The sequence below is a fragment of the Sceloporus occidentalis genome, unplaced genomic scaffold, assembly GCF_023333645.1.
Source record: "Sceloporus occidentalis isolate IW3139 unplaced genomic scaffold, rSceOcc1.0.p SCAF_13, whole genome shotgun sequence".
NCBI classification, from domain to species: Eukaryota; Metazoa; Chordata; class Lepidosauria; order Squamata; family Phrynosomatidae; genus Sceloporus; species Sceloporus occidentalis.
Genome location: NW_028316993.1, coordinates 2,379,942 through 2,391,068, shown reverse-complemented (window position 1 = coordinate 2,391,068; position 11,127 = coordinate 2,379,942). Strand labels below are relative to the sequence as shown.

The 11,127-nt window shown below is 42.0% G+C and overlaps 1 protein-coding gene across 3 annotated transcripts in view; it reads left to right on the top strand.

The window, feature by feature from the left end:
* The first annotated feature begins 4,193 nt into the window (after positions 1 to 4,193).
* Positions 4,194 to 11,127, top strand: part of LOC149304549 (BRD4-interacting chromatin-remodeling complex-associated protein-like) — a 72,982-nt gene continuing 66,048 nt past the window's right edge. For all 3 annotated transcript variants that reach the window (XM_089479435.1, XM_089479434.1, XM_089479433.1), the window contains exon 1: positions 4,194 to 4,288. The gene's annotated coding sequence lies outside the window, so the exon portion shown is untranslated. The remainder of the gene's footprint in view (positions 4,289 to 11,127) is intronic.

Below are 11,127 nucleotides of genomic sequence, written 5' to 3'. Positions count from 1 at the left end.
AGGTGGATTACTTCTGCACTGTGTCTGAACCTGATTATTTCTGCAGTGTGTTTTGGGGCCAGAGCAGTTTCAAAACTGGATTATTTCTGCAGTGTGTTCTGGACCAAAGCAGTCTCAAAAGTAGCTTATTCCTGCAGTGTGTTTTGGACAAGAGAGAAAGAAGAACTGAATTCCTGGAAAGCCTTTTCCTCTTTTCCCCCCTTGCAAAACCCTCTTAGTCTTCTTCTTCTTCCCAATGCCTTCTGTGCAGCCTTTTTTATAGCCCTTCCCAAGCCAGTCCCACCCAAACAGAACCACAAACTGGAGCCCATTCAAATCCCACCAATGGCAGAGTGTAAACACAGCAGGGAAGCCCTGCCCCTGGGTTAATTAGCAACCGCAGTCAATCACAGCCAGCCTGTCTAATCAGGGCCAGGGAAGCCTGCTCTGAGCCCGGCCCTCTGCTCCACTTTCAGCCAATCAAGGCAAGGCGCAAAACCAGTTTTTAATTAGCCAGCCAAGGACCCATTGCTGAGCTGGGCTTCCAGATGCCTGACTGCAGACTAGTCTTATTTAGCAGAGCCTGGCTGGCTGCAAGCAGAGCATTGAGGACAAGCACACTTTACACCAAGAAATCCCCCTCCTGCCTCGTTTCAGTTACTTGCATCCAAAACGAGTAACTGAGTTACTGCTTGCATTTTACTGTTGATGATGATGATGATGACGACGACTTTTTGCTCTGGGGGAAGCAGCAGAGCCAATCCCTTGCAAAATCATGCATTAATACTAATCAATACAACTAAGGTCCAAAACACACTGCAGAAATAATCCAGTTTGAGACGGCTTTAATTGCCGTGGCTTAATGCCAGGGAGTTCTGGAAACTGTAGGTTTGTGAGACATTGAGCTTTCTCTGTCAGAGAGCTCTGGTGCCACAATAAACTACAATTCCCAGGATTCCCTAGCACTGAGCCAGGGCAGTTAAAGCAGTTTCAGACTGGATTATTTCTGCAGTGTGTTTTGGACCCAAAGCAAATACAACAGCGATGGACTAGTTGTCCACGCAACACCTGTCCTGAAAACTATTATTGCACTATTACTTCTTGGCAAGTTTCTTCATAGGGGTTTTTGTCATTGCCATCCTCTGAGGCTGAGAAAGTGTGCCTTGCTCAAGGGTTTACGTGGCCAAGCCACAATTTGAACCCTGGTCTCCACAGTCATAGTCCAACGCTCAAATCACTGGTTCTCAGTGTGTGTTTACAGTAATTCAATGGCAGAACACCTTGAGCCATCGTCAGGTTCAAACTCAACCCTATGTAATAAATCACTCTTATACATGTTAGAAAAACAGTGTTCAAATAGAATTTTGTATGGGTTCATAGTAAGATTAGAAATGAGGACTAAAGTCTGAATGCTGTCATTCTTTGTTCAGACTTGTTCTGACTTGCTCTGATTGATAAAATAAAAAACGTGACTTGTTCTCATTAATAAAACAGACATCACTTGTTTGTTTTCCATCTCCAGATCGATGGCTCTGGGCTGAGCAGCTGAGAAAAACCGTTGAGAACGACCCATTATGATAAATAGGCTTTATCAGCAAGTCCCAATGAACTAAGTGGCATCAAGCAAACTTGCTCAGGACTGGCAAACCTATGAATGCTTCCTCAAGTAAGTGCTATTAAACGCCGTAAGACTTGTTTCCAAGCAAGCATACACAAAAAAGTGTTTACGTTGTGGTATATATTGCATTGAATTTTCTCTGCAAAAGGTAAGATCTTTGTATTAAAACGGTTCCTTCAAATTCTAATATACAGTTTATTGAGACATGCACTTCCCTGTGTCTAATACCCTACAGTTCTGGTGATCTGGACATAAAAATGGCTTATTATTCACACTAAGTCTACATCCTTATTAGTGATTTCCTTATTGGTAAGTTTATTTCCCTTCTGTTTTTAACACAAGTTGTACAAGTATGTACTCAATGAGACTTCTATGAATGTGTGTGTGTAGGATTGCAAACTTAAAATTCCTAGATACTTTATGAACTACAGAGCAATGCGGTAGGCAATATCTAGTACAACTATACAGTCAAACAAATGACTCACTGCAACTGATACATGTTGTTAAACAGATCGTAAAACCTTGAAATTGGCATAACTATTGGCAAAAGTACCTCCTGAGTCTTCCATTATTATTACCATTGTTTAATAATCTATTATTTTAATACCACAATGAGAAGAATACAAACATTACATGCTTTCCAGGTACGTGTAACACTCCCAGCAAAGGTGGATAAAGTGCAATATTTGGGATAAATGCATTCCCCAAAACCCTTCTTTTTTGAGAACAGAACTGACTCCTTTGGAGGCTTTTAGGAACAGTAACTTGCTTTTTAAAGTGGTTATAGAAGGCCCCTTGCACATTGTTTAGCATTTTCTAAAAAGCTTGTTTTGGTTTTTGGCAGTCACTCTGGGCTTTAGAGGGCCCCAAGTGAAGAAAATTGGCCCCTGGATCCCACAGTTGCTCACTTGATTTGCAGCACAAGGTTTATGTATACAGGCAGCATCCATTATACCTGCTCCCCTTTCAGAGTGACCAGATAGGCCACCATGACCTGTGTGTGTGTGTATGTGTGTATATTCATGTATATATACATGATGATCATTATTATTAATAATAATAATATTTATTTAAACCCCGCTCTTCAGCTTTATTTATATAGCACTGTAGATATATATGTTGTGTGTGTGTATATAATACACACACACATATATATGTTGTGTGTATATGTATTTATATGTGTGTATACAGTGTGTATATATATATATATATATATGCTGTTTATATGCTGTGTATGTGTATATATATATGTATATATATGCATATATGTGTATGTATATGTATTGTGTGTATATATAGCTGTGTGTGATATATATATATATATATACACACACAATGTGTGTTTATGTATATGTGTGTGTGTATATATATATATATATGTTGTATATGTGTGTGCGTACGTATATATGTGTGTATGTTTATGTGTGTGTGTGTGTTTATATACATACAATTTACACAGGGTTCCCAGATATCCTCCTGTCCTCCATGTCAACCTTCTGTCTAGGAAGAATTACCCAATGTCTCATAGACCCATAGAATCCTAGAGTTGTAAGAGACCCCAAGAAGGGCCCTGATCCAGTCCAACCCCATTCTGCCATGCAGGAAATCTAAATCAGAGCATCCCCATTGACAGATGGCCATCCAGCCTCTGTTTGAAGGTCTCCATTTTGAGAAGGACTAAGAAGCATGAGTTGACATCCCTGTGAGTGCTTTTAGCTTTTGTTTTGGGGCATGCCCTCCTCCTTTGGGATGGCCTTGTCCTCCTTGGCTGCTAAGGCCCCTGGTCCCCCTGCTCCTTGACCACTCTTGCAGGGCTCTCTCCCTTCCATCTTTGCCCTCCTTCTCTTTGGCCTTCTGAGCAGCTGCCCCTTTAATTCAGCCCTTGCTTGACATGGGGATGCTCTCCGGCACACACACGGCTTATGTTGGCAACCCCAAATGCCAATGAAGTGGAGGGAGATGTTCTTGCTTTTTAATTGCATTGAATTTAATTTATATTTAAGTGGAGGAAGATCTTATTATTTAAAAAAAAATTGCATTTAATTTAATGTTAAAAATATAAGATTGCAATGAAGTGCCCTTGGAAGATGTGAAGGGAGCTTTTGAAAAATGTATTTCGTTTAATTTTAAAAACAGAAGTTTGCAAGGAAGTGCCACTGGAAAAGGTGAAGCAAGGTATTTTATATATATATATATATATATATATATATTAAAATGCATTTAAATTTAATATTAAAAATATAGGATTGCAAGGAGGCCCCATTAGAGGAGATGAAGCAAGTTGTTGTTGTTGTTATTATTATTATTATTATTATTAAATCTGCATTTAATTTTACTTAATGTTGCAAAACATGACCCCAGGAGCAAAACTGCAAGGAGGTGGGCACTTATTTTATTGCAAAAGAAATAAAGCAGATGCCCACCTCCTTGCAGTTTTGTTCCTGGGGTCATGTTTTGCCACATTAAATATGACTATTGTTGTCGTTGTTGACTTTGTTTTGTGTTGCTTCTTCTTCTCCCTTTTGCAGAGGAGGAGGAGGAGGCAGTGGCCTGCTGCTTTGCTTGTTGCTGCGGCTGGAGTCAGGCGCTGCGTCGGGCAGCCCTGAGCCCGTGCCTCGTCGGGGTCCTTGCAGCGGAGCCCGTGCGGGGATGTCTGGGAGACCCCGCGCCGACTGCTGCTCAAACATCACGGTGAGTTTGTTACAATGTAGCAATTTCTCTTTAAATCTCTTAACTCTGGCTACCTGGCAGCCGGGGCTTGTGACAGGGCCCTCTTGGAAGGGGAGGGGGGCACGCCACAACACACAACCACCAACACCAACACAACAACAACACGGCAGGGAGGGAGCCAGCCAGCCCTCTGTGTGTGTGTGTTTCTCTGGGTAGGAGCAGCAACACCAGCAGCAGCAGCAGCAGCAGCCCTGGCTCCCCCAGTCCAGCCCCTCTCTCTCTCTCTCTCTCTCTCTCTCTGGGGCTCCAGGGCTTCTCTACACAAAACAGTGTCGCCCCATTTAATGCCACCATCACCACCACCATCATCATAAAAGGGTCCTGGTCTTTGGGGGCCAAGCCTGGGCTGGGCTTTGAGGGAGGCCTCTGGGAGATTCACCCTCACTCATCCATCCTCCCTCCCTTCCTTCCTTCTTTCCTTCCAGGCTTTTGGAATAAAGGTTGGGGGGGGGATGGCTCTACATCTCGCCCTAACTGTCCCCCCTTCCTTGGTATATTGCCCTCCAGATCTCTGGAATTAGGCGTTTGGTGGCTCTAGGAGATGCCCCCCCCCCCCTCCAGCCATCTACCCTTCTTTGGTGTATTGCCCTCCAGGCTCCTGATATAAAGGGTTTTCTTTCAGAGGGGGCTCTCTAGGATATTTCCCTCTCTGCCCTTCCTTGGTATAGAGTCCTCCAGGGTTATGAAATACAGATATTATGGGGCTCCAGGAGATTGCCCTCTACCCTTCCTTGATAGATTGCCTCCCAGACCTTGGAATTAAGGGGTGTTTTTTTTTGGGGGGGGTCTAGGAGATGTCTCCCCCCCAACCACCCACACTGCCTTGATATATTGCCCTCCACTCTTCTGATATAAAGATTGTGGGTTTTTTTAGATTTCCCTCTACCCTTCCTTGGTATAGAGCCCTCCTGGCTTCTGGAATAAATCTTTTGGGGGGCTTTAGGCAATTGCCCTCCACTGTTCCTTGGTATATTGCCCCCCAGGCTTCTGATATAAAGGTTTTGGGGGACTGTAGATTTCCCAACACCTTTCCTTGGTATATTGCTCTCCAGACCTCTGGAATTGGGCCATTTACCATTCCTTGGCATATAGAGCCCTCAAGGCCTCTGGAAGAAGGGTTTTGGGGGGTGGCCTCTAGGAGATTTCCCCCCAATCCTTCCTTGGTATAGAGTCCTCCAAGCTTTTATTGTTATTTTGGTGGTGGTGGTGGGGGGGTTCTAGGAGATTTCCCCTCAACTATTCAGCCTTCTATGATATAGAACCCTCCAGGCTTCTGGAATAAGGACTTGGGGGTAGGTGGGCTCTAGGAGATGTCCCCCAAATCCTTCCTTGGTATAGGCCCACCCAGACCGCTGGAATAAGGATTGGGGGGGTTTCTAAGAGATTTCCCTCCAACCAAATCTATACCCCCTTCACCCTTCCTTTGTATAGAGCCCTCCAGACTTCTGGAATAAGGGTTGGGGGGGGGGGCTTTAGGAGATCCCCCCAACCATCCATCCATCCCTGACATAGAGTCCTACAGGCCTCTGGAATAAGGGTGTTGGTTGGTTTGTGTTTTTGGTGGGGGGCTCTGGGAGATTTTTCTCCCTCCCTCCCTTCATCTATCCTTGCTTGTTAGAGCCTCTCTAGGCTTCTGATATAAGCTTTTCCTTTTTCCAGCAGGAAGGGATTTTTTTTTGGAGGGGGGAATAAGAGAAGGGGAGATCCTTTGCAGCGTTCGGATGAGTATGTGTTCTCTAGGTCTAGGAGGAGGGGAGGGGGATGGATTTCCCAGTGGTCTGTTTTGCTTGCCTTTCCCCCTCCACCTGCATACTATTCCATTTCCAAAACAACAGCAAAGGGTTGCCTGTCCCCACTTTCTAGTAGGCAGGAGATGCCTGGTTTGTGTATTTCTGAGTACTCCTGTGGCCCAGTGCAAGGCCAGAAGAGAGAGGGGAGAAAGGGTTTCTTTTCTCTGCTGTCAGACTGAAAGGGAGAAATCCGGTGTTGATGGTGTCTGCTTTTGAAAAGGGGCTTCCAAACATTTCAGTGACATTTTTATTCTGATACATTATTTTTAAAGACTTAACAGAAGTGGGCCATCATCTCCTTACTTCTTCCTCCACTAAACCTCCTCTTTATGCAATCTCAAACTTGGGCTTCTGGCCTTCTCCTGCAATGTCTGTTTTGTGCTGATAGGGTTCAAGAGAAAACAGGGCAGCACAATGAAACAAGTAGTCTAGAGGTTTCCCTCTGAAGTGATTTTTGTTGCTAAATGCTATCTTCACAGTTCTTGTGTTCTGGCAAATTCATTCTTGTGTTTCCTTGAGGAGATGCCTTTCTGTGGCATAAACATACAGTTGTTGCTTTTCAGGTGTTCTGTTCACTTAATACACACATCATGGCTCCATCTCCTATTTTATTTTTGTACACATTTGTCTTTGTTTCTTGATTCTCTTATGCTCTTATGTCACAGACGTTCGCAAAACGTCCAAACTTTAGTTCTCCGCCTTGGCCTGTTTTTCTATATGCCCCTAGTAGTCCAATTTAGTTAATCTCCTCTGGAGTTTATCCAGACCCTTACCTACCTCAAAGTTCACAGTAATAAACGCACTAAAACACACAAGAGGTCATTCTATATATGTTTTCTAAATCCAAAGTAAACAAAAAGCAGGGTTCCCCCCCCCCCCACCTTGAAGCTACTCTCCCCTTACCCTGACTGCAATGGATTCATGTTGTATGGACAGCCCTGGAGTGAGTTATTTCCAGTAGTACTGATGTTTATCAAAACTTTCGGCACTGAAAATTAGTGTTAATGAAAAGGTGTTTGGAGATCTGGAGACAGGGCTGAGATTTATTGTGTCTGTCTTTTGTCTGAGTGGACTTGGAAACAGTGGCTTTTGACAAACACAAGTGACATTGCTGGGTTTCCCTTACTTGTTTTGATTATATTAATACACTCTAATGTGACAGTATATTGTTTTGATGTTTTTTGTTGTTGTTTACAGGTAACAACACAACATGAAATAACACTATAGTGATATGGCTTGAGATTGATTACATTAGTAATTCTGATTCATTTACTGAAGGATACCTGAGTACCTTCTTAAGTCTTTGGCCAGCCAACTATTTCACAGAAATAACCCAGTTATAATTGTGTACATGTGATTTTATTTCACTTAATACATTTATTCCAAAACAAGGCCTATAGAAATTTTCCAGGCAGCCAAGACAATGTGGCCAAAATAAAGGTTTTGCTCTCAGAATTGTTAGCTAGCATTTTAATTTTGCTTTATATATCTGTACTGAAACGATTCTGCCGCTGTTCTTGTACCATTGAGAAATGGATCAACGGCAGCAATTGTGATTAATGCACCTCCTTAGAAAGAAGGAGAGGATTAAGTTTTATCCCTCTTGTCTGCCATAGATTTGGGGTTTGAGGTTTGTTTGTTTTTAAGGAAACATAGTTTAAGATTTTTTAAATGAATGTTCCTTTGAAGTTGTCCTAGTCTCCTTTGTGGTGTGTATGTGTGCCAAATCATTGTGCATCAATTGGTGTGGATCCATTACATTAGTGGGAGCTAGAGGTTCATGATTTCTTGTTAGCTCTCACCAAGTAGTAAACGTATTCTTCATCCGTGACAGCCACCAATGTTTAGGGAGAAGTAAAGCTGACTGAAAACATGGAATTTCTGCTGTTTTAGTTGGAATGGAGTTATCGTGGTGTCTCTTATTTTTAATGCCAAGTACAGCTGTCCCCATTTATGAAATGTTGCATGGAATGAAAGAGAAGAGCCTTCTTTAACAACACAACATGGAAAAAAAAGTTTGAAACCCTGGAATGCTTCTTGTTTGTATTGCAGGATGCTTGAGATGCTCTGAGGCAGGAAGTGGTGCCACGCTCCAGATATTGTTTGGACTGCAACTCCCAGCAGCCCTAGCAAATCAGCATACTCATTGGTGAGGAATGGTGGGAGTTGCAGCTCAACCGCGTCTGGAGGGTTGCATGTTCATAATCCTGATTTAAGGATGTGATTAACAGTAACACATCCTCTCCTTTATAAAACAAAATTACTTACTGATCAGCATCTCCCCCCCCCCCCCCACCATGACTTTTGAATATGTGTTTTGTTATTTATAGCAAGAGCACAGGATAGTTATTTAGGTTATGTTCATCTACAGAAGCAGTTCCAATATTTAATATTAGTAGATGCTAACATCAAAGGCTTGGAAGTGGTAATGCGCTGGGCAAGGACTAACAAACTCAGGTTTAATCCAGACTAAACAGTGGTGATGGTGCTGTAATATATGTTTTTATTCTTTTATTTATTTACTATACAGGGGTCATTGGTATCTGCTCTGGTTTGGTTCCAGGGATGCCTTGTCCCCTCCCCTCCCATGGATACCAAAACCAATGGATGCTCAAGTCCCATTAAATACAGTGGCACAGTAAAATGGTGTCCCTTATATAAAATCGCTAAATCAAGGTTGGCTTTTTGGAATTTATAGCTTTTGGGAATATTTTCAAGCCGTGGGTAGTAGAATCTGTGCATAAAGAATCTGTAGATATGGAGGGACAACTGTAATTTTAATTTAATGTTGACGCTAAACACATGAGTCAGTGGTATGATGTAGTAGCAAAAACAAGGCAGTGCATCAAGAGAAGTATGGTGTCCAGCTCAAGAGAAGTAATAGCTTACTCTGTTCTGCTGGGATCTGACATCACTAAGGATGTCAGCAAACTGGAATGTGTCCAAAGGCGGGCAACCAAGGTGGTAAGGAGCCTGGAATGGGTGAGGGAACTGAGAATGTGTAGCCAGAGGAAGAGAAGACAGAGGCGATCTGATAGCTGTCTTTCAAGTATTTGTGGAAGATGGAGTGAGCTTGCTTTCAGTTGCCCCAGATGATAGGACCTGAACCAGCAGATTGAAATTACAACACGAGTAAGAATTCCCTAGTGGTAAGAGCTGATTGACAGTGGAATACAGAACCTCAACAGAAGGTTTTTGAGTAGTGGATGGATGGCTAAGACTTAGGAGTACTTTAACTAGAGATTTTCCTCCTTTGGTAGGGAGTCGAACTAGATGGTCCTTGGAGGTTTCTTCAAACTGTAAATCTTTTTGTGCACATAGACCTGTGATAGCATATTTGCGCATTAGCTTTTGTCTGCACTGTGTCCTCACCGGTTTCTCAAGTGGTGTGGACTGACAGTATGTTGCAGAAGGTTTATAAGTTAGGTCCAAAACACACTGCAAAAATAATTCAGTTTGAGACCACTTTAACTGCCCTGGCTCAGTGCTAGGAAATTCTGGGAACTGGTTTTGTGAGACATGTAGCCACTTCTGTCAGCGCTCTGGTGCTACAATAAACTACAATTCCCAGGATTCCCTAGCACTGAGCCAAGGCAGTTAAAACGGTCTCAAACTGGATTATTTCTGCAGTGTGTTTTAGTCCTTAGTCTGTAGAACAGTGGTAGTAGATAATGGCACAAGAGGCAGCATGTGACTCTAGTAGGTTTCCAAACAAAGGCAAAAGATCAGAGTGCCTAAACCATAATGGCATAAACATGGGCAAAATACAAAAAAAAAAAAAAATTCTCCATTAAGGCTACTTATAATATCACTATTATGAATGCAGTTTGGATATAATGCAGATAAAGCAAAGTTGCCTCTTCCTTACCATTTAGTTTTTTGGCCACTCAGGGTAAACATTTGTTTTTTTTGTCTCCTGAACAAACACTGTTTTGCTCTGTAACTATCTCCATTGGTTCAGAAGGTCCAGGGTTTTTTTGTCTCTCTGTCCAGCAGGTCTTAACTCCATTCAGGTTGAGTCTCACTTATCAGAAATGCTTGGGACCGGAAGTGTTTTGGATTTCAGAGTTTTTCAAATTTGGGAATATTTGCATATACATGATAAGATATCTTGGAGCTGGAACCCAAGTCTAAACATGAAATTCAGTTACGTTTTGTATACACCTTGTACACATAGCCTGAAGGTAATTTTATACACAGTATTTTGTATAATTTTGTGCAAGATTTGTGTACATTGAACCATCAGAAAGCAAAGGTGTTATTGTCTCAGCCATTTAGATGGACAGTTTGGGATTTTGGAATATTTCAGATTTCTGGATATGGGAGACTCAACCTGTCCTGGATTATGACTTCTGTCAGTAAGTTGTCATGCTTAGTTTCCTTTTGTATAAACGCAGAACCAAACCAATACCTTTGATTTTCAGATTCTTCCACCTTATCTCTTAAAAGATGCAGTTTTATAATGTAAAATCTGGGTGAGCTACTTAACCCAAGCTTTTGGAATGTGCTCCTATGTAGTAAGTATATCAGCTGTATTTAGTTACAAACCAATGTATTTTAATTGTTATACTAACCAATTGATATACACGCTTGTTCACACAATACATGAATTAAAACTTGGGAACTTAATTGAAATCAATACATCCTACAAAAATGCAGTTCTTTAATTCCCTTAGTAGGCAATTAGGGAACCACTCATTTGAAACATCGAACGCTCAGAGTAGTATGTCCCCTCATTTGAGAAGCATTGCTCTGAACTTAAAACTGTTAACAATATAGAAGAAGAAAATAATCAAGATAATCATGGAAATACTGTATAATGAAATGCTCTACTAACCCAAATCAGCAATTTGAGTAGATTATTCGTTTGGCTTGTCTAAAAGTCCTCCTTGAAGAGCTGGGTCTCCACAATGCCAGGAAGGCATGTATTGACCGCACCATATGAGCCGCTGGAGCTCTTTCTAGCGGTGCATGGAAAAGACGGAGGAAATAGAATCACTTGCGTTCCTC